Source organism: Kogia breviceps, chromosome 9, assembly GCF_026419965.1.
Source record: "Kogia breviceps isolate mKogBre1 chromosome 9, mKogBre1 haplotype 1, whole genome shotgun sequence".
Taxonomy (NCBI): Eukaryota; Metazoa; Chordata; class Mammalia; order Artiodactyla; family Physeteridae; genus Kogia; species Kogia breviceps.
In genome coordinates, this window is record NC_081318.1 from 65700762 (window position 1) to 65720217 (window position 19456).

The 19456-nt window shown below is 37.6% G+C and overlaps 1 pseudogene; it reads left to right on the forward strand.

Moving 5' to 3' along the window:
• The first annotated feature begins 11466 nt into the window (after nucleotides 1-11466).
• LOC131762425 (taste receptor type 2 member 9-like) lies at nucleotides 11467-12376 on the forward strand (annotated as a pseudogene).
• The last annotated feature ends 7080 nt before the right edge of the window (nucleotides 12377-19456 follow it).

Below are 19456 nucleotides of genomic sequence, written 5' to 3' on the forward strand. Positions count from 1 at the left end.
TCCATTCAAAGTAAATAAAAAAAGAGTCCCAAACTGGTTTATTCATTTTGTTATATTTAACAGGCTGCTTAAAAAATAAGAAACAAACACTGTTTTCTGTTTCTGTGTCATTTGCTAAAGAAGAGCCTACGTAAATATGTAGTCTATCTTCATTTTTTCAACTTAACATTTCATGACTCTGTTACCTCCTTCCTAAAAAGTCATTATAATTTTCTCTACATCCTCTTCTCAGCACATTAACTGTTCGTGTTCATTTATATTTAGCTTGTTAAAACTGACAATTTGGAAACCACCAATGAAGTCCTTCAGGCAGGACTTCACCTTTTATGATATTATTTTTATTTTTGTTTTATTTATTTATTTTTATTTTTTTTTTGTGGTACGCGGGCCTCTCACTGTTGTGGCCTCTTCCGTTGCGGAGCACAGGCTCCGGACACGCAGGCGCAGCGGCCATGGCTCACGGGCCCAGCCGCTCCGCGGCATGTGGGATCTTCCCGGACCAGGGCATGAACCCGTGTCCCCTGCATCGGCAGGCAGACTCTCAACCACTGCGCCACCAGGGAAACCCTATGATATTATTTTTAGAGATTCACTTTAAAAGCAAAAACTTCCTATGTTACATTTTAATCTTCGTAATTGAAGAGGGTGCTGCCCTTCATTATTGTTTTTTGTTTTGTTTTGCTTTTTCCTAAATGAATAAGGCATCTTTTATATTTTGTTGATCACATTGAACAATATATGATTTTAATATTGTGAAATTATCTGAACTCTGCTATATGAGAAGACTAATTAAAACCAGTTGAAATAGCTTAGAGCATTTTATAATTTCTCTGTGACTTATTCATAAGTCCACTGTCTGGAATGAATAGGGAATATTCAGATGGCTTAATTCAGTAAGTTCCTAACGTGAGATATTTCAAAAGAGCAGCCTGAAAGGAGTTCTTTTTAATAAAGTCCATAGAGAAAAGAGAGTATATTTGCAAATTTTAAAAAACCATATTTTTGACATGAGTTTTACTGTATATATAAGATGTTCAGTTCACTCAGTTTCTAGTGATATGTATGTAGATGACTTCACTGCCCCTCCTAAGATTTTCATTTGATCTTCATTCTGACTGACCTGCAGCATGGTTTTCTGAAAAGGAAATTAGTCCTTGGGAGAAAAAATCCCCTCCACTACCACCACCAGAGGAGTGTCTTCCCTTGGGATCCAGGGTCTCAGCTCTGCACTTCAAAAGTGAAATATCTCTCACCCACCGCAAAACACACTAAACATCAACAGGCACTTTGCGCAAAGTTGTATCTTTTTTTTTTAAATTCAAGAGAAATACAGAAACTGATAAATTTTTAAAATGTGGCTTAATTAGACACTCTTCAGCTAGCAGTGATAAACTTGATTTAATATAAGGAATTTAATGAAATCTATAGATAATTCAAGAAACAATTTTAGATACTGATTTGAAGATTTTTTTCCCTCACCCAAGGGACTAACAATACAGGGAAATAAAATGAATTAACACCTTTTAAAGAAAAACTCTATTCTCTATTAACAAACAGTGAAATGCGCATGAGGGAACTGGATGAAGCACTGCTTACATCATCAGTCTATAGCGTTCTAGGTAAATGTGGCCCAAATAAGCAAAAGGAGCTTAAACTCTTGACAGAATGTGTTACCAATCTTAAGTGTCTCTCTCATACTCACCAGATTTCCAGTGTACTCTGGGCTCCATCCGTAGATGATGTATTGAAAGGTATCAAGACAGGTTAAAAAATAAATCGCATAATAGCTAAAGAATTCCTATTAGAAGTACTTTTACAAATGATGCAAGAAGTTATAAATATATACTGACTTTTAGTTACATATAAAGAATTGTTTGCCTTTCTGATTAGGTAATTGTTTAAAGCATAAAGATGAAAGGAAGTTCCCCTTTCCCTCAAATTAAAATAAAAAAGGCAGTGGATATAAATAGGTGAGTCACGGAAGAGAAAAGTGGGGAATACATATATCTAAAACAGTTCAATCACCCTTCTACTAAAAATGCAAATTAAAATGAAATGCCATTTTCTCTATCAAGTTAGAAAATACATTTTTGCATAAAATGCTGGGAGATGTGTAGTAAAGAGAAACTCTCATATTCTGCTGATGGGATGTAAACTGGTACAATTTCTCTGGAAACAATATGGCAATATATATTATGAACTTAAAAATAGTCACATACTTTGATCCATTATTACATCTCCATCTAAGGAGATAATGAGAAATGAAATCAAAAGGAAAGATATCGTAGTTAATGTTATTTACGTTATCAAAAATTAGGAAAGGGACACATAGTTTTTGACGTCAGGAGCCTACTTCACCCAAAACTATGTCTCCAAGATATGATTCAGCACCGGTGTACAGAAGCTGAGCTTTTGGCATCACCACTCAAATATTTTTGTCTGTAGTTGATGATGGTATTTAAGCTGGTGGTGGCTTGGGCCATCTCGGAAAGTTACTCAGTTTCATTGGTTATCTCCTATGTATACGTGAGCTATGCATGTTAATGTACTTCTGTTTGTTTTTCTCTTGTTAATCTGTCTTATGTTTAAGGGATGGAAGTCCTCAGTCACGAACTCAGAAGGGTAGAAAGAAAATTATCTTTTCTCTCCCTCTTGTGAGAACACTGGAATCACAACTAACTGCTGAACAGTCATCAAAAGGAAGACACTGGAAATCACCAAAAAAATACCCCACGTCCAAGGACAAAGGAGAAGCCACAGTGAGACGGTAGGAGGGGTGCAATCACAATAAAATCAAATCCCATAATAGCTGGGTGGGTGACTCACAGATTGGAGAACACTTATACCACAGAAGTCCACCCACTGGAGTGAAGGTTCTGAGCCCCATATCAGGCTTCTGAACCTGGAGGTCCGGCAACAGGAGGAGGAATTCCTAGAGAATCAGACTTTGAAGGCTTGCAGGATTTGATTGCAGGACTTCTACAGGACTCGGGGAAACAGAGACTCCACTCTTGGAGGGCACGCACAAAGTAGTGTGTACATCGGGACCCAGGGGAAGAAGTAGTGACCCCATAGGAGACTGAACCAGACCTACCTGCTAGTGTTGGAAGGTCTCCTGCAGAGGCGGATGATGGCTGTGTGTCATGGTGAGGACAAGGACACTGGCAACAGAAGTTCTGGGAAGTACTCCTTGGTGTGAGCCCTCCCAGAGTCCTCCGTTAGCCCCACCAAAGAGCCCTGGTAGCCTCCAGTGTTGGGTCACCTCAGGCCAAATAACCAACAGGGAGGGAACCCAGCCTCACCCATCAGCAGGCAAGTGGATTAAAGTTTTACTGAGATCTGCCCACCAGAGCAACAGTCACCTCTACCCACCACCACTCCCTCCCATCAAGAAACCTGCACAAGCCTCTTAGGTAGCCTCATCCACCAGAGGACAGACAGCAGAAGCAAGAAGAATTACAATCCTGCAGCCTGTGGAACAAAAACTGCATTCACAGAAAGATAGACAAGATGAAAAGGCAGAGGGCTAAGTACAAGATGAAGGAACAAGATAAAACCCCAGAAAAACAAGTAAATGAAGTGGAGATAGGCAACCTTCCAGAAAAAGAATTCAGAATAATGATAGTGAAGATGAATCAGGATCCTTGGAAAAAGAATGGAGGCAAAGATTGAGAAGATGCAAGAAATGTTTAACAAAGACCTGGAAGAATTGAAGAACAAACAAACAGAGATGAACAATACAATAACTGAAATGAAAACTACACTAGAAGGAATCAGTAGCAGAATAACTGAGGCAGAAGAACGGGTAAGTGACCTGGAAGACAGAATGGTGGAATTCACTGTGGCGGAACAGAATAAAGAAAAAAGAATGAAAAGAAATGAAGACAGCCTAAGAGACCTCTGGGACAACGTTAAACACAACAACATTCACATTATAGGGGTCCCAGAAGGAGAAGAGAGAGAGAAAGGATCTGAGAAAATATTTGAAGAGATTACAGTAAAAACGTTCCCTAACATGGGAAAGGAAATAGCCACCCAAGTCCAGGAAGCGCAGAGAGTCCCATACAGGATAAACTCAGGAGAAACATGCCGAGACACATAGTAATCAAATTGGCAAAAATTAAAGACAAAGAAAAATTATTGAAAGCAGCAAGGGAGAAATGACAAATAACATACAAGGGAACTCCCATAAGGTTAACAGCTGATTTCTCAGCAGAAACTCTACAAGCCACAAGGGAGTGGCATGATACACTTAAAGCGATGAAAGGGAAGAACGTAAACCAAGATTACTCTACTCGGCAAGGCTCTCATTCAGATTCGATGGAGTAATCAAAAGCTTTACACACAAGCAAAAGCTAAGAGAATTCACCACCACCAAACCAGCTCTACAACAAATGCTAAAGGAACTTCTCTAAGTGGGAAACACAAGAGAAGAAAAGGACCTACAAAAGAGAAAAGACAGCCTCTTTAATAAGTGGTGCTGGGAAAACTGGACAGCTATATGTAAAAGAATGAAATTAGAACACTCCCTAACACCATACAGAAAAATAAACTCAAAATGGATTAGAGACCTAAATATAAGATCAGACACTATAAAACTCTTAGAGGAAAACATAGGCAGAACACTCTTTGACATAAATCAGAGTAAGATCTTTTTTGATCCACCTCCTAGAGTAATGGAAATAAAAACAAAAATAAACAAATGAGACCTAATGAAACTTAAAAGCTTTTGCACAGCAAAGGAAACCATAAGATGAAAAAACAACTCTCAGAATGGGAGAAAATATTTGCAAATGAATCAATGGACAAAGGATTAATCTCCAAAATATATAAACAGCTCATGCAGCTCAATATTAAAGAAACAAACAACCCAATCCAAAAATGGGCGGAAGACCTAAAGAGACATTTCTCTAAAGAAGACATACTGATGGCCAAGAAGCACATGAAAAGCTGCTCAGCATCACTAATTATTAGAGACATGCAAATCAAAACTACAATGAGGTATCACCTCACACCAGTTAGAATGGGAATCATCACAAAATCTACAAACAGGAAATGCTGGAGAAGGTGTGGAGTAAAGGGAACCCTCTTACACTGTTGGTGGGGATGTAAATTTATACAGCCACTATGGAGAATAGTATGGAGGTTCCTTAAAAAACTGAAAATAGAACTACCATATGACCCAGCAATCCCACTACTGGGCATATACGCTGAGAAAAGCATAATTCAAAAAGAGTCATGTGCCAAAATGTTCACTGCAGCTCTATTTACAATAGCCAGGACATGGAAGCAACCTAAGTGTCCGTCAACAGATGAATGGATAAAGAAGATGTGGTACATTTATACAACGGAATATTACTCAGCCATAAAAAGGAACGAAGTTGGGTCATTTGTAGAGATGTGGATGGATCTAGAGACTGTCATACAGAGTGAAGTAACTGAGAAAGGGAAAAACAAACAAATATTGTTTATTAATGCATATATGTGGAACTTAGAAAAATGATACAGATGAACCGGTTTGCAGGGCAGAAATAGAGACACAGATGTAGAGAACAAATGTATGGACACCAAGGGAGGAAAGCGGTGGGGAGTGGGGGTGGTGGTGTGATGAATTGGGCGATTGGGATTGACATGTATACACTGATGTGTATACAATGGATGACTAATAAGAACCTGCTGTATAAAAAAAATATAAAATAAAATTTAAAAAAAACACAAAAATTAGGAAAACCTTAAACATCTAGCAAATTAAGAATAATTAATTACTGTATGAATGTACTATAAAATTTTATTTACCTATTGGAGGTAATGTTTTAGAAGATTATTTACCAATATGAGAAGGTACTCGCAATATAATGGGATGAAAAATAAGCTGCTGCATCAATGAGTTGTCAGTTAATGGTATGTATACACATGGAGCCCCTGTGTATATTCAATGATTATAACAACTTCATTCTTTTCAAAAGAAAAGCAATGTTAAATTATTGAAAGTTATGCATCTCTGATTCTAGACCTAGATTAATCATTCATCTATATATGACAAAAAATATTTAGCGACAATAGGGCTTACATTTTTAGAACTATGCCCAGCTGTCACTGAATATTTTAGTATTCATTTGGGATACTGCCAGCTAGAAAAATTTTTAAGTGTTCTCTTGACCTATCTCAAAATACTGAGATTTATTCATAAGTAATTTGTCGATGTCAGGGATCACTCATGAGACAGAGCAGGGTAGAAGGGAACTCTAGAAAGCACTAGGACAGGCTGTACCAGTTCACATAATGATACCTGCTGAACTGCGTAAAGGATATCATAGGTTTAGCTTCTTATTTCTCAAAGCTAAATGTGATGTTAACCTTAATGCAAAATGTGATGACTAGATGCAGACCTTGCAAAACTACTGATGTGACGACAGGGATAATATTTAAGATGCAATGACCATATAATTAATACAAATTATAGAGAATGAGGCACTCACCATAGATTCCACTTTCACTTTTATGGAAGAATTGTGTAATAGAATCCATGGTTAAATTGAGTTACCTTTTTAACAGATATTCTTAAACTTCCTAGGAAAAATAGGCTCACTTTATAATCTGTCATATTTATTTTATTGGCTACTGCTAACTATTGACTGATTTGATACAAAATGGTCATTGTATGTTAATTTGCAAGATTTACAGTGAATGGACATATACTCCTCTTCACTTAGAGACAGAACTGCTCTAGCATTAATACATAAAGTCTCTCAAGAATTTCCCCCCCATTTTCCTCTACCTGTTGTTACCAGTGATAGCCAAACGTGAGAGAATCAGAATATATGCACTTAAAAGAAGCAACACATATCTAGCCCAAATGAAAAATTCAATTCCAAAAATCCAGTATTCAAACTTTAGAATCAGCTGGTTAACCTGTTTCCTAGAATCTGTGTTACATTTCCAAGGGGCAGAATCAGCAGAATGTAAGTACACATATTGTTGTACACACACACACAAGTGCACTATGCATGTAATCTTAAAAGAGGAAACATTTCTATTCACTAGTTTTTGGATGTCACAGTCATACATATACTAGGTTAATATTTTGGGTTCAGAAGAAATAATGTCTCCTAGAAGTGTTGACATTTTTATATGTAAATACCTTTTAGGGTAAAGCTCAATTTACACATACTGCTTTGAACATAATCTGTTTTTCTGTTTTTTCTCTGAGTTAGCACAGACAGCCCACATGATCACATCTATAGGTAAATCAAGGAAAGTTTGTGCTACTTTTTTGTTCACTGTGGATGGATTGCTTCATATGATCTTCTGAAAGGTTCGTATATCGCCACTTCAATTCATTAGGAGTTCTTCTGAAATGTCAGTATCACCAAAATTGAGCACAGAGCTTTTTATTTTCTACAAATGTTGTCTCAAGGTAGCATCAGCTAGATCTCAGACAAGGAAAAATATTGTTTGATTAAGCTTTTAATATGTCTCATAAACAAAGGACATGAAAAAAAAAAACCCCAAAGGACAGAAATTGATCTTGTATCATGGATAGCCTGAACTGTCATAGTAAAGCTAAAAAAGATAAATGATGGTGTTGGAGTTTTAACTCATTGCTGATTGGTTTCTAGCTTCTATAAATCTTTCCTTTTAAGAATTTATCCTTGGAAAGATCAGGAAAATAGTAACAAATATATCATTCTCCAACAAATTGCTACCTATTTTCATTTTGAGTCCACCGTGCCTCCAGAAATATAAAGGTATAGAGGGGTCTTGTGTTGGAATAGGATCACTTTGTATGTGAAATAGATATTGAAAAAAGTGGATATTGGAAAAAAGAAACAACACTGAAGAAGGCACAAATCACTGTCAAAATGTCTAAATGCTGTAAATGTTTACTTAAATGTATTGAAACAATTTGGTCTTCAAAATTGGCTAAATAATATCAGGCTTTCATGATTTTTTTAATTGTTATGTGTATTCTGAACTATGATTTGGAGTTGTATTCTTTTTATATTTCAGAATAAGAAATTGCTCAACTATGTAGAAAGTGTGACTAAGTGTGTCTGAAGTGTATCAGTTTGTGTATATGGAGATCAAAACATACTTCTACCTTTTTCATGCATTGTCTGGTTAAATTTAGGTAAGTTATCTAACATCTCAAGACATATTTTCCTATCTCTGCAATAGAGATAATTCTATCTTCTAAAAATATTAGAAAATTTTAAGAAATTAAATGAGCTTTTTGAAGTCAGTATTTTGGTAAAAGTGTGTTATTTAATTACACCCCACTTACTTATAAATTATTTTATAATATCCCAATTTGGGGGAATACATTTATTTTTATTTCCACATTTTCTGCTGTGAGCTACTTTTCCTGATTACATGCATGTTACAAGGAATGTTATACATCTGAAGGTGGGGTACAGTCCATTTAAGGATGGAGATAGAATGCGTGTGTCTTAACTTTTATTAGTACACCATTCTAATTACTTCTCTCTGACTCTTGGACTATAAGCCTTTCTTCTTTGGTCTGCTTCTGTTACGTAATTTAACATTTACTCAATTGCAATGAAAAAATTAAAATGTCCCTTTCCCAAATTTGCCTCTATTCTATTTTCTTAGATACATATATGTCATATTCAGCCAGTTCAGAGCAGTTATTTACATTTTGCAGCTTTATACAATTTTCAAAAGTATTGCATCCTTAATTTCCTGTTGGTTTAAACTGCTCCATGGTACAATGAAAGCTGAATTTTAGTGATGTGGTAAGGAGATAGTGAAGTCCTAAATTACACAGTCTCTTTGAGAAACTGAGCTCTCCTCTACCTCATTCACTGATTGTCTGAGACATAAATTATAATTTGCACATGGAAAGACCTTCAAAGTGGAATTATAATAAACATTATGACTCAGCTGGGGTAGGAGAAGTTGAGAACAGTTGTCTCAAAAACAGGATATTAATCCAATATATTAATCAGTGGATCAAGAAATCTTATCCTCTGTCTGTCCTACATGGGACAAAGCTCATGCAAAGGCAGCTCAACTAATTCAAGGTTTTGGAAGAAACTTTCAAGATTTTGGCAGAAGATGAGTCTGAAAATGTTGACAAAATCAAAATTGTAGATAATTCATTTTTTCCTATTCACTTGTTTTGCTTATGAGGAAATGTAAGATCAGAAAATTGAAATGATCTTCACAAGTTCTGCCAGTTTTTACTTACTTAAACCTTGAATAAGTCACTTAGTCTTTAGGATTCCAAAATATCCTTCTCTATAAAATGGGGATTTTTGTGATGGAATCTGATTCACTTCTTCTACCAATAAGGTTTTTATGAATCCTGAGAAATTCTATACCTTTCCAGAACTGAGTTGTGTCTCATTTTCCACATAAAAATTCAGTAACAATATTTACTGAATGCTTACTACTAAGTTTTATTTGCTGCTTGCTGCCTTAGTCCCATGACATCCAGATGCAGTCAGATATGATAACAATCCAGTTATCATATCATTTTAAATGCCATCACTCAATAAATATAACCCAGTCTCAGAGGGGTAATTTAGGACACTAAGCTGTATACTGTACAAATCCCCTTTCTTCTCCTTCACCCCAGGATCATGACACTGGTCTAGAGTCTGGAATTGAGATGTAGCTTCCTCACCTGTGCCTAGAATTGGGAATAGACCCTAGAGGTGATGGGGCAAGGCAAATACCATTCACTGGACAAAGTCATGGTTTGTAGACAAGGAAGATGGCAAGTCCAGACACCAAAGGCAAACTGATGTACAGGTCACAAAATAAGCATTTTAGAAGAGATAGAGATGGGATAAATCTTAATATATTTTGGATATCTGTGATGTATAGAAAATGGGTGGGAAGGACACCTGATGGTACCAGGAGAATGCTACACAGGTGGCACTGACATGTGCTTTCATGGGCTAGTAGGCTTTAAAAACCATGAATGGTGTGGACAGTGGGTGGCAAGTCCAGTTCTTTGCTTTTCTATTTTCTATACTTTTATAATCTTATTTCTTATTGGAAACATTTCAAGTGTCTTATCAAGAATATTAACAGAATCAATATTTTCTTGCTGAGGTAAATAAGACATTTAATAGTATTAATAAGTAGTTATCATGTGTTGAGTGCTTAGTATGACCTAGCCACTGAACTAAACAGTTTGAGCACTATATATTAGTTATGAAGTAGTAACGATTTATTTACACTTTACATGTGATGTAACTAATTTTCGGCAAGGTTATATGAACATCTCTTTGTAATAAAGGGAGGAAAATCATTTTAACACCTATGTAATTACTCCCTCTGTTTGTGGTTTGAAGTTTCTGTACCATCTACCTTTTGAAGGGATATTCTTCAGCATGAGCAGACATGATGTAAGCATGTGGATTGAATGTGCACTACTTTTATCACTGGGGTTTGCTGACCCTTAGGTCAGAATTTTGCCAAGAAGACTGAAAATATGAGAGATCATTTATGGTAATGAAAGATTCTTATACCAAGTTAGGTTGAAGGGGCTTCCTTGGTGGTACAGTGGTTAAGAATCTGCCTGCCAATGCAGGGGACACGGGTTCAAGCCCTGGTCCAGGAAGATCCCATATGCCGTGGAGCAGCTAAGCCCGTGAGTCACAACTAGTGAGCCTGTGCTCTAGAGCCCGCAAGCCACAACTACTGAGCCTGCGTGCTACAACTACTGAAGCCCATGCACGTAGAGCCTATGCTCCGCAACAGGAGAAGCCTCCGCAATGAGAAGCCCGCACACTGCAACGAAGAGTAGCCCCCGCTGCCACAATTAGAGAAAAGCCCTCGCACAGCAATGAAGACCCAACACAGCCAAAAATAAGTAAATTAAGTTAATTAATTAAAAAAAAAGTTAGGTCCCAGGAAATGATTTTCAAGTCTGGAGAAAAAAATTGTCTTTTGTGGAGCTGGGGTGGGGGTGGAGGATCAGGAAGGATTCATTCAAAGTGTCTTGGAATGATTATTATGAAGGAAAAAAAGAAACAGTCACATCTGAGACTGGATACTTGTGCCAATAATAAGAAATAGTTGTCTGTCCCAAGAATGTGGCATTTGTCCTTAGGAAAAAACAAAAGACAAAAAGGAAATAGTATTAACCTAAATAAAAAATATTTATAATCAGATGTTTGGCATAATTGAGTAAGTGTGAGAACTGAATAATGCCAATATGGCAGTTTTTACTGGGATGTAATTGGAAGACTTAACCATCATTTAGATCTTTGGATTTGCATTCCCACAGTTTCAAATTCAGGGCACCAGATTTAAAAAGTACTCCCTCAGTTTTTCTTCCTTAAGGAAAAAGTCTAGTGTTAGACTACTTAACGATCCAGAAGTTGGCAGAAGGTCAGATTTCTCAGTGCTATATGTTTCTATCTGCAACATCATATGGAGGAGGTATTTGACACCATCCAGAAGGAAAAGCTAAGATTTGTGGTAGGAAACATGGCCTCCTCTTTGTCAGCTCGTCTTCATGTTATCCTCATGTCAGCAGAATTTATCACAGGGATTACAGTAAATGGATTTCTTACAATCATCAACTGTAATGAATTGGTCAAAAGCAGAAAGCTAACACCAGTGCAACTCCTTTTCATATGCATAGGGATATCTAGATTTGGTTTGCAGATCGTGTTAATGGTAAAGTTTTTTCTCCTGTTCTTTCCACTCTTTTATAGAGTAAAAATTTATGGTACAGCGATGATTTTTTTTGGATGTTTTTCAGCTCTGTCAGTCTCTGGTTTGCCACCTGTCTCTCTGTGTTTTACTGCCTCAAGATAACGCACTTCACCCAGTACTGTTTTCTTTGGCTGAAATTCAGGATCTCAAAGTTAATTCCTTGACTGCTTCTGGAAAGCCTGCTGATCTCCGTGAGCATTGCAGCTCTGTGTGTCAAGGTGGATTACCCTAAAAATGTGGATATTGATGTCCTCAGGGATGCCATGCTAAAGAGCACTAAACTCAAGACAAAGCAAATTAATGAAGTGCTTCTTGTCAACTTGGCATTAATATTTCCTCTGGCCATATCTGTGATGTGAACTGTTATGTTATTCATTTCTCTCTATAAGCGCGCTCATCGGATGTAAAATGGACCTCTTGGTTTTAGAAACGCCAGCACTGAAGCCCATATTAATACATTAAGATCAGTGATAACATTCTTTTGCTTCTTTATTTCTTATTTTGCTGCCTTCATGGCAAATATGACATTCAGTATTCCTTATGGGAGTCAGTGCTTCTTTGTGGTGAAGGACATAATGGCAGCATATATCCCTCTGGCCATTCGGTTATAATTATTTTGAGTAATTCTAAGTTCCAACAACCAATCAGGAGACTTCTCTGCCTCAGAAAGAATCAGTGAAGAGGAGGATCAATGTAAAATATTTTGTACTTCCTTGTCATGGTTTCAATGGACTTGTGTTTTGTTTTTGTTTATTTATGTGTTTTGTGTGCTCTCTCTCTCATCCCTGGAAGCACTAATTTTTTTTTTTTTTTTTTTTTTTTTTTTTTTTTTTTTTTCGGTATGCGGGCCTCTCACTGCTGTGGCCTCTCCCGTTGCGGAGCACAGGCTCCGGATGCGCAGGCCTAGCAGCCATGGCTCACGGGCTTAGTTGCTCCGCGGCATGTGGGATCTTCCCGGACCAGGGCACGAACCCGTGTCCCCTGCATCGGCAGGCGGATTCTCAACCACTGCGCCACCAGGGAAGCCCTGGAAGCACTAATTTTGATGTTGGATGGATAAGATTCTTTTTCCAGGACTTGTGTACTTAAAAATATTATGACAGTAACACATATAGATAACAAGTACTTGCATTGGAGTGCCAGTTGTGTTAGAAATTGGAAAAAAATACTAAGACTTCACTTGGCTGACCAAAGTAATTCTGTTATCTGTCTTCCCAGGTCATTGAGAATCTTCTGGTTTAGATGAGCAACATCACATTGATTTAGTCTAAGGCTTGAAACAGTATAATAACTTGGCTATCTGATTGCACAAAACTATTTTCCAAGGCGAGTCTTTAGTGTAATTATTTTAAAATGCAGATTTTATGTTGAAAGTGTATGTCAGGGCAATGTACTCAGATATACCGATTAAAGTCTTATTTTGCTAGATACATAGATTAAAGTCTTATTTTGCTTTTGATTTAATTACTAGTTCAGGTTGGTAAATGATAAGGTGCAAATAGAGCTGGCATATAAATACACAATGTCGGGTCTCCATTTTTTTACGAGTTGAAGAAACATTTTTCAACCCCCAGAAGTGTGAAAGTCATACCCAAATAGGATGTGAGGGAGGTTGCTGACAATGAAGTCCCAGCAGGAAATCATTCAACTTGTGTTTTAACTTCCCTCCTACTAGGAATATTGTCTGAGGTATGGCTGCAGCAAATGACTTGAAGATCTAAAGTAAAAGCTTTGAAATCTGTTGCTAGATTTGAATTGATTCTGCTCTTTTAAAATCTTCAATTCTGTTGCTTTGGGGAAGAAAATATTTTTTGTAATATCTTACATCTCAGGATATCTGTTTGAATCTCTGAAATCCTCACTGGCTCTTAAACAAACAAATAAAAAGCTAGGTAGTCATTTTAATTGTGAATAAATTGTAATTTAAACGGATTAAAAGTTGCCAGGGTGGGGATAAAAAAACTAGATTTGTGTGTGAATATGTGCACATGTATGTGTGAATTTTTTTACTTTACAAAATATTTCCACACACAATTCTTTATTTCATTCTCAGAACACTTTGTAAAAGTAGGCAGTAGAATTATCTCAGTTTTACAGTTGAGAAATTAAGGTTTGGAGAGGTCATTATACATGCCTAAGTCCACTCAACTACAGTCAAGTGGTATAATTGGAATTCAAACCTGGTTCTTTTGTCACTAAAGTCAGTACCCTCTCTGTTTGGTTTTCTTTCCATTCTTTTTTAAAAAAAATAAATTTATTTTATTTATTTATTTTTGGCTGCGTTGGGTCTTCGTTGCTGCACGCGGGCTTTCTCTAGTTGCAGTGAGCAGGGTCTACTCTTCATTTTGGTGCGCGGGCTTGTCACTGTGGTGGCTTCTCTTGCTGTGGAGCATGGGCTCTAGGCATGTAGACTTCAGTAGTTGTGACATATAGGCTTAGTAGTTGTGGCTCGCAGGGCACCGGCTTAGTTGCTCCGGGGCATGTGGGATTTTCCCAGACCAGGGCTTGAACCCGTGTCCCCTGCATTGGCAGGCAGATTCTCAACCACTGTGCCACCAGAGAAGTCCCTTTCCGGTATTCTTTTTTTTTTTTTTTTTTTTTTTTGCGGTACGCGGGCCTCTCACTGCCGCAGCCTCTCTCGTCGCGGAGCACAGGCTCCAGACGCGCAGGCCCAGCGGCCATGGCTCACGGGCCCAGCCCCTCCGCGGCACGTGGGATCCTCTCGGACCGGGGCACGAACCCGCGTCCCCTGCATCGGCAGGCGACTCTCAACCACTGCGCTACCAGGGAAGCCCACCTTTCTGGTATTCCTAACAAGCAACTTTAGATTCTGAAAGTCATGACAAGAAATGACATTCAACCTATTACCTATGACATCCTATGACATTTCTCTGTTATGTCCCTACAAAGTCAATTAAAAAATACTTCACAAATGTCTGAATTATTCTATTATTGGGTGAAATTATTTATTATCTATTTCATCTCATTATTTGGTTTACTAACAGTCTGAAATGATGTACGCATAGGTGCTCAATTTACATTTTAGTATCCCTTGACTCTTATATGGTAGGGAAATTGCTATACCAGTCTCACTTGTTATAGGTCAGGTGGGACTAACCTCTCTGCTGGGAAAACGGATATTTACTCTGTTTACATCTTGAGTTTTGGCTAATTGTGTAACTGGAAACTACTCCTCAGATTATAGAACCGACTTACAAGCTTTTGCATCATCCTGGGGGAGCCCACACTCCTGGTCTCCTAGGCTGAGCTGAAAGTCTTATTTATGCTAGTGCCTGAATTACGCAGGGAATCGTGGCACATATTTACAGGGCGAGATTTGATATCATTTGACCATTTATATCCTCTATTATGTTCATCTGTTTTTTTTAATTCAAGAAATAATTTTAGTAATTTTTTAAAAATTGTAAAATAATACACAGTCAATGTAAAAAATTGGGAAAATACAGGGGAATTCCCTGGCGGTCCAGTGGTTAGGACTCCTTTCTTGAACTGCCAAGGGCCCGGGTTCCACAAGCCACGCAGCGCAGCGAAAAAAAAAAAAAAAAAAGGGAAGATACAGACCTACTAGAAGTGAACCTGATACAATCACAGGTAAAATTTTCATACACATTCTTTCAGGATTTGAAATATACATCATATAGACATATATAAGTATATATATGTATGGGATGAGTATAATTTATTACATTATGAGGATCGTGCTGTATATATACTTTATACTGCATTTGCATTTAAATTACATGTGAGAAATTTGCATATTTTAACAGCTTAATAATGTTTTATGTTTGTAACTTTGTTTTTAACCACTTTTCTATAATTAACCAGGATCTCCATTAACAAAGAGAACTATAGAGTTGAAAATAATGTTTACATTATTGAAGAAAAAAAGGAAGGAGCTCACCCAAACAAAACAAAACGCATAAAAGGTGAAATAAAAGTTTACAATTAAAAAAAGGAGAATCTTGGGCTTCCCTGGTGGCGCAGTGGTTGAGAATCCGCCTGCTGATGCAGGGGAAATGGGTTCCTGCCCCGGTCCGGGAAGATCCCACATGCCGCGGAGCTGCTGGGCCCGTGAGCCATGGCCGCTGAGCCTGCGCGTCCGGAGCCTGTACTCTGCAACGGGAGAGGCCACAACAGTGAGAGGCCCGCGAACCACAAAAAAAAAAAAAAAAAAAAAAAAAGGAGAATCTTTTATTATTAATAGTATTTACACATAAGGAAGCAAATTGGTACTAATGCCTTGAAAAATTCTGGCATGGGAATCTCTTGGCATGAGGCCTGTTGGCATGGGAACCTTTTGTAATGATGCTATGGGCTGGGAATTCCTTGGAATGGGGCTGTGGCATAGCAAGCATTCTAAGATTTCATAAAGTCTGTATAAAAAGGCATCAATGCCTTTAAAATGAAGTTCAGTAGTTAGGTAATTAATTTTCTATTCCAGAATTACCTTTTTTTGTGTATATTATTTCAGGGATCTCACAGCCCTGATAGAGGGTATTATCCTCTGTGTTACAGATGAAGAAATCTACACTTGAAGAGACAATAGAATTGGTCTACAATTATCTAGACCTGAGTCTCGCCTTGTAAATCTAAATTCCATATTTTTTTCCTAAACTTAATTGTGCATCAAAGTCACCTGGGAAACATTTTATAATTGTAGATTCCCAGGCTTATCCTAGACATGCTGAATATAGTCTCTGGAGATGGAGCCCAAGATTCTGGACAATAAACCACCCCAGGAAATTCTGCTACAACTTTTTATGGACCAAGGTTTGTGACTCACTGCATCACAGTATATTAATGCTACTAATTGGAGCCTAAGAAATATATTCATTTCGAAATAAAGTCTTTTTTAGGAGAAATTTTAATGGCATTTAAATAATATTATTTTCCATTACAAAACATTCAAGTTATAACTCACCCAAACAGAACCAGGCTTGGATTAGCTCACCTAATAATTTGCAAAGACTGATAGATAGGTTATCTTTTCTAGTGTAATGTAACTGTTGACCAGTTATTTATCTTTTATGGCGAGATAGCCCTGTGACCAATTAGTCGTGGGACGAAACTGCTTGAGGTAAAGAGGTTTACGGCAGAAATACAGGACTCGACTTTTTCAGGACTCAGGTAAGACAAGGAATTCCCATAGATTCCACAAAGACTTTTCATGTCACTGGGAGTTTGAAATCTGCAAATAGGAGTTTGGCTTATTTTCCCAATATGTTCTTGATAATTTTTCAGCCAGGAAGACTTTGTTATGGGTGGATGAGATCTTTTACCGTAGAGGACCGCATATACACTTATTCACTAAATAAGTAAATACTGAGAGGTAAGAATGTTCATGTTTCTAGTTCTTGGGCACGTCACAGCTGATTCAAACCTAAAAATGAATGTGAGGACGTCTGTATTTATTCTGTCTCTTCTGTCTTCTCCCTCAATAGACACAGCTTTCTCTTCCTCTTATCAACACTACAGAATTTATATTTAATTCATTAGTAAAAAGTTTTAGTTTTAGCCATTGGAGTTAAGTTACTATTGAGAAAACTTTTACTAGTTAAGCCTCAAAATCTTGTGCCTCTTCTGTGTGACACTGCTTAAATAGTAAATCTTCTGAAAATTAAAAGCTTCCTTCCCACATACACATATCTATCTAAACTTCTAAAAGAATAAGAATTACAAAATTTTATTAAGAACTCCTTCCCTTTTATAAGGCAAGCTTCCTGGATTTTACTGAGCGGATAGATAGGGAAATTACCAATAAGTTTCACATAAGTAATCTCAGGATGAAGAGACATATGCAGTTTTTCTGTGATCGGGGTTATGAATGTGCCAGTCACACTATAGTGACACCAAATGTCGATTTGTTATCAAAAAGAGGTACTCTGGTTGTAGCAGGGATTAACTGTGGATTAGTTACTTGACCCCTGATGCATGGAGTAAAGAGAGGAGGTCATTTTCAATAAGGGGGTGCCTTCTGAAAAATTAACTCTGCATGTTTGACTTGGATGGGATGAATCTCAGTATGAGAGCCAGTAAGGGGTGGGATGAGAAAAAGGCCAATGGGAAATAAAGCTGTATCATATCAATGTTTTTCTCTAGGGCTTTTCTCTGTGTCACAGATTCCTGAGAACAGAGGATCCCTGACACATGAAAAATGGTACCCAAATTATATACTTCAAGTTGAGGGGAATGAGTCATTAATGGAATCCTTCTTGTGACACTGTCTAGGAGCCTATTCTATATATAAAAGACGAATGAAAGAAAATATTTAAATGTTATAACTCTGGGAAATTTGTAACGAGTTGCCATACAACATCCACTGAGCACAAAGTATTTCATGCTTAAAGTACATAACTCGGGTTATATCAATAACTGCTCTTTTACTATTATGCCAAATATTGTTCTACAGTTTCTCAAGGGGTATATATATTTTCACAGAAATGATAAAGACAATGGAAATGGTACTCTATGGAAAATTATGAGAATTAGAGAGGATGGAGCTTTATGGACCCAGTTTTCTATGCTATGATTCTTTCAAATTTAAGTTTGCATTTTCAGAGACCCTTAGTTTTTGCAATATGTTTTAGTACATAATTTTAAAAGTTGCTAAGTCTATGCTTATGTCCCTTTTTAAAAAAGTCTTACTTCTCCATTATGGTCCACTATAATTTTTTCAATACCTAGTTTCACAGAAGTAAATTTTTTTTCTTTAAATCATGTTAAAATCATTAATAGATTCTGGTTTTGCTTTTTATTTATTTTTACTATTATTATTACTTTGGCCGCACTGTGTGGCTTGCGGGATCTTAGTTCCCCAACCAGGGATTGAACCCGCACCCTCGGCAGTGAAAGCATGGTGTCCGAACCACTGGACCGTCAGGGAATTCCTGGTTTTGCTTTTTAAATGTACGATAAGTTTTCTAAAAATTTTCTATATCTCTATCAGTGTTCACAAGTGTTCTAACATATGCACTGCAGTGTGTTAAAGCGTCTCTGATTTCAGTCATAAAGTCACATAAAGAAAAAGCAGATAGAGTTTTAGAATCTGTACTAGCAATTCCCTTAGTAACCTCTAAAGAAGAGGTTTTCAAATTTTTTTTTTTTTTTTTTTTTTTTTTTGCGGTATGCGGGCCTCTCACTGTTGTGGCCTCTCCCGTTGCGGAGCACAGGCTCCGGATGCGCAGGCTCAGTGGCCATGGCTCACGGGCCCAGCCGCTCCGCGGCATGTGGAATCCTCCCAGACCGGGGCACGAACCCGTGTCCCCTGCATCGGCAGGCGGATTTGCAACCACTGAGCCACCAGGGAAGCCCGAGGTTCTCAAATTTGAATGGACATCAGAATCTCCTGGAGGGTGTGTTAAAACACAGATTGCCGCACCCCCATCTCCAGAGTTTCTGACTCAATAGGTTTTTGAGTAGGGCCTGAGAATTACTATTTCTAACACATTCTCAAATGATACTCATGCTAGTGGTCTCGGGACCCCACTTTGTGAACCACTGATTTAGAGTTATTGTACTGCAGAGGCTGAAAACCAGGCCTCTGAGGCCAGATTGGATGGATTTTCATTCTGGCCCCATTGCTTATTAGCTCTATAACCTTGAGCAAGTCACTAGACTCTTTCCTTCTGTTTCCTCATCTGTCAAATGAGATAATAAAAGTACTTACTCCCAAAGGTTGCTGTGAGATTGAGTGTATTAACAAGTGTAAAGCACCTAGAACAGTGTCTGGCACACAGCA